This window comes from Haliotis cracherodii, unplaced genomic scaffold, assembly GCF_022045235.1.
Source record: "Haliotis cracherodii isolate W230 unplaced genomic scaffold, xgHalCrac1.p SCAF_10, whole genome shotgun sequence".
In the NCBI taxonomy this organism is placed as follows: domain Eukaryota; kingdom Metazoa; phylum Mollusca; class Gastropoda; order Lepetellida; family Haliotidae; genus Haliotis; species Haliotis cracherodii.
The window spans coordinates 21,654,383-21,659,658 of NW_027266265.1; the positions used below are offsets into that span (position 1 = coordinate 21,654,383).

At 44.4% G+C, this 5,276-nt stretch overlaps 1 pseudogene; it reads left to right on the forward strand.

Moving 5' to 3' along the window:
• The first annotated feature begins 461 nt into the window (after positions 1–461).
• Positions 462–5,050, forward strand: LOC139453625 (uncharacterized; annotated as a pseudogene).
• The last annotated feature ends 226 nt before the right edge of the window (positions 5,051–5,276 follow it).

Below are 5,276 nucleotides of genomic sequence, written 5' to 3' on the forward strand. Positions count from 1 at the left end.
CATCTTTCCTGGTGAACCGTTTCACAGAAGATACACCTTGAGATTTCAATTCTGCAACAATCTCTTCTTCAGACATGTCTGAGAGGCACTTTGCACGGTCACGTACAATGCCTCTACAGGAATTGAGGGTTTTGTGCACAGAGACAACAATCTCTGTATTTGCAAAATGTTGGGCTTTGAGTAGATTCAGTGATTGCTGTCTCCTCGCGCATTCCACAAGCAGGGAACCGGACCTGAGACGAGTAACATTTTTCACTGTACCACAAATACCTTCAATAGATTTGGAAACTACAAAGGGGTTGAGTTTGAGAGGCTCACCATCAACCCCTTCAACAACCAGAAATCGTGGCCAAGAATCGATGTTTTGTACAGATTCCTCAGCAGAAAGTATTGCAGTATCTGTATCAATATGCCTTCTTTTATTTTTTGATCGAGAACCAGAAAACTGTGGGGTATCCATAATGGAAGAAATGATATTCAACAACCCTGCTCCCCACCCACCATGGAGTGTCTACAAGGACGGTGCTGCAGTGGAAGCCGACTACAAACACCAGGGTTACAAGGGTGCTATACTCCAGCAGAAAAGACACAGGTAGCTAAAATTGTCAAACAGAATAAAAGTAAGGCTGGTTCCGCCCTAGACAGTTATCTGATGACAGATAGAACCCGGAGGTCAATAATGCCAGATTGGCCCATGAGCCACCGCCTTCCGGCATAAGACTCTAGGCAATGAATTCCATCACAAAGTGTGAGTACATACAAGTTTAACATGACCAAGACCAAAATATACATTAAAATACAACACAAGTATGCAGATACAATATTACGCACAGGGCCTGGCATGACCAGCCGATTGATAAGACCGGGCCCATCTTACCACCCGTCTAGGCGAAGTAAGGGTCGAAGTAGTGTGTTGGACAAAGGAACACAGTTCCAGGAACCAGTGCCCTCAACTACCAGACTCCCGTCCTCCGCCGACACAGGGACGCAACCCACGGCAAACAGGTTGCCCATTTTAGTCGCCTCATACGACCAGCAATGGGAGGCTGTGGAAATATTCTACCCCGGTTCCACACGGGGGAAGAGCTATTAGCATTACCCAGCACTCACCACGAGGAGGTTGCTCTTCACGAGTGCCTGCAACAGCTTGAAGGGGAGTAGTAAGATGAACGGGGATATGGATGACGTCGTGTTTCATTAAAACTGAAGAACCTCCAGTGGCTTTAGCACCTGGAGGTGAAAAGAAATTGTATGAGGTATAACCTCTAATATCAAATTTGTCAGTGTCTTTTTAATATGTTTCTTGTAAACATAATGCAGATGGTTTAAAATCCTGGATTAAGAGTTGTAAATCATTATAATTATTCCTAAGTCCTCTACAGTTCCATTGAATTAAATATGATGATTGAGTCATGGTGGCTCAATTGGTGATCTCCCACGTGAACGTGAGGGAGAGGAACTCCAAAGACGGAGTTACCTCCATGTCCAGAAGTTCAAAGGAGTTGTGAACTGGTACCTCTGGTGGAGAGGGTACCCTGGCAGCTTGTCTGTTCAGTTTTTTCTTTCCTTTTTTGAAGAGTGTACAATGTCAACGGCTGGTGCTGGAACAGCTGGGTCAGATTGACCCACATTCTGATTACTGGTCTGAGTTTCTGCTGTAGAGTAAGTGATTGAGTAACTAGGCAGATGTTCAACTGACTTTGGAGGAGTAACTGATTTGGTTGGAACTGGTTGATCAGATATAATCCAAGACAAATCAGTCTGACAATGAATAGAGGAAGTAGCGACAGTACGGGAAACAGCTGCAGAATAATGCAAAGTTGAGGGAGATGTTGACTGTTTTTGTACAAGCTGTTTTGCATCATTGTAGGAAATGTTTTGTTCACATTTAATTTTGATTATTTTAGATTCTGTCTGCCACACAGGACAGGACTTGGATGAGGCGACATGGTCATTGCCACAGTTAGCACATTTGGCGGCATTTGTACAACTGGTTCCATCATGATCGCCACCACAGCGAGAACAAGCCACTGAGTTACGATATGATTTTGAACCATGTCCAAAGTGTTGACAAGTGAAACATCGGAGTGGATTGGGGACATACACCTCCACTCCGATGATGTTATAACCTGCTTTAATAGATTGGGGAATAGATGAGCGTGCAAAAGTCAGTATATATGTATTTGTATTTTGAATGCCACTCTCTTTCCTCACGGTAAAGCGTTTAACAGCCGTGACAGCCTGATCCTCCAACTCTGCAGTGATTTCATCTTCTGACATATCCGCCAGGCAACGAGCTCTATCGCGAACTATACCTCTGCAAGAGTTCAATGTCCTGTGTGCGGACACAACAACCTTAACATTTGCAAATACATGAATAGACAAAAGATTAAGAGATTGCTGCCTCCGCAAACATTCCACCAAGAGGGAACCACCACGGAGACGCGTGACATTCTTAACCTCGCCACAAATCCCAGAAACGGCTTTTGAAATCGCAAAAGGGTTGAGTTTAAGGGGCAGTTGATCCTGGGCCTCAATAACCAGAAATAGACCACGAATCTATGTTTTGAGACACACTGTCCGTTGAATTGTCAATTTCTAGTCTTCTCTTTTTTTCATTTCTATTGGAACCAAGTTGTGGGAGAGACATGATGACAGAAAGTAGTTCAGAACTCCCGCTCCCCACCCGCCATGGAGCGTCAACAAGGACGGTGTCACATTGCAACGGATATCCAAGATGCAAACACCAGGGATACAGGGGTTCTATACTCCAGCAAATATGACGCGAATAGCTATATTTATCTACCAACTCTATGCCAGACTGGTTCCGCCAATGACAGAGGTTGGAGACATCACCAGATTGGCCCATGAGCCACCGCCTTCTGGCGTAAGACTCTAGGCAATTTATATAATCCAAAATAGTTAATTCACACAAATTATGCATGGCCAAGGCCAAAATATACATCAAAATACAACACATGTGTGTATATACAATATTACGCACAGGGCCTGGCATGACCAACCGATTGATAAGACCGGGCCCATCTTACCACCCGTCTAGGCGAAGTAAGGGTCGAAGTAGTGTGTTGGGCAAAGGAACACAGTTCCAGGAACCAGTGCCCTCAACTACCAGACTCCCGTCCTCCGCCGACACAGGGACGCAACCCACGGCAAACGGGCTGCCCACTTTGGTCGCCTCTTACGACCAGCAATGGGGTGCTGTGGAAATATTCTGCCCCGGTTCCACACGGGGGAAGAGCTATTAGCGCTACCCAGCACTCACCACGAGGAGGTTGCTCTTCACGAGTGCCTAAGTTAGATGAGGAAATCATAAGGCTGAATGCAGCCTTGAATGACCTAGTAGACAATTTCTCCGAATATGGCAGGTTACGTACTCGACCCAAGCGTTCACTATTGCCTTTTGCTGGAAGTGCTTTGAGTTTTCTGTTTGGCACTGTGTCTGAAGCTGACCTAAGTACTATTAAGACAAATGTCCGTAGGCTTGCGGAAAGTCAGGCAGGAATGGCACATGTAATACATGAAGGGCTCTCCATCCTTAATACAACAAGGATGCAAGTTTCAGAAAATCGCAACGCCATTAATGAAGTTGTTAACGATCTAGGTATAATCGAACAGGAGATCGCTAATGTCTCAGGGACATTGAGCAATCAAATAGCTAGGTTAGAATGGGCCACGAAGACCTATTTACAAATAGAATTGGCGATCGAAAATATTCGAAGTATGGTGCAAACATTTTTGGCCTATTTGGAACAAATTAATATGTTGGCTTTGGGGCACTTGTCACCAAGCACCATAACGCCAAGTCAGTTACTGGCTCTACTGAATGACATCAAAGCTCACCTACCTTCTATATTCCGGTTAGCGAACGATCTAGTAGGAAATTTATGGGGTTTCTATAAGACCTTGCTGTGTACCACCGTACTGTTCGATGATAAGATATTAGTAATCACATCCATTCCGCTTTTGGATGATAATGGTCAGTTCGGAATTTACCAGGCTCATAATTTGCCGGTACCACTAATAATGAATGGCATAAGCACGAAACCAAACGGCATCAATAATATGGTGGCAGAGTATCGGTTGGAAACAGAGGTGATTGCAGTCAATGCACAACGCACAAAGTATGCGTTGCTGAAACCCTCAGAAGCACAGACATGTACACAACCGCTTACGGGCTATTGCCATATCCAAAGCCCAATCTACCCCATCAATCTCAGCCATCTATGTGTCATCTCCCTATTTATGAAAGATGAGACGAAAGTCTGACAGACATGTCACACAGAAGTCAGGCCTAATGCTATATTGCCTATGGCAGAATATCTGACCGCAGGACGTTGGCAGGACAACAACTAAGAGGTTGGACTTAGTAGTAGTGTGTAATAACAATAACCTGTTTTCTTACACTGTGGCGGTTTTGCCACCGCTGGGGATAATTAATTCGAATGCCTCATGTTCGGCATCTAATGACCATTTGACCTTACTCCCTTATTACCATAATGAAAGTCAATATGAGTTGGAAGATAATCTCGTACAGTCGGTCCATACACCTAATGTCTCAAACATGTTACTATGGAAACCATTCATGTAAACTGCCATAAATTTGAACTTGACAAGGCTACCAGATAAACTCAAGGGTATTAAGAATATTCCTATGAATCATCTGATTGATCAGCTGAATGATTTACAGACAATGATACCAGATGATGAAACCTCGGGTTGGAAGTATGTCTTAGGAGTAGCCTTAATTATAGTAGGGATACTGGTAGGGATGTTTCTATATGTAAGATATATTAGACCCTGGCTAGCTAAACGAGGAAAGAGTATTAGGAATGTCTTTGCTGCAACCAACTTTGAGATGGCGCCAGTTGACACTGGAAGCGCAATTCACGCCTACAGAGGAACAATACCCTCTGCGCCACTCTTAAGACGAAGGGACCACGATCCAGCAGAGGTGGAACCAACCTCCGCCATACGGAGCATCTACCCGACGCTGGATACGGCTACCCATGGACATCGTGAGGTCAACTAACTCTCATTAGTTGACGGAAGCACGACGGAAGTAAAACAGAGAAGCGGTGACATCTCAACGAGGTGTCATCTCTGCAGTCGGTCTGAAGACCGTATTACAGAACTTTTTAAGTTGACTTTGAAAAAAAATACACAACGCATGGCAAACGATCGGACACGTCGCTGTTCTTGGACCCAGGATCTGGGTGTGCAAAGATGTTTTAGTATTTTTGTGATTACATTTTGTG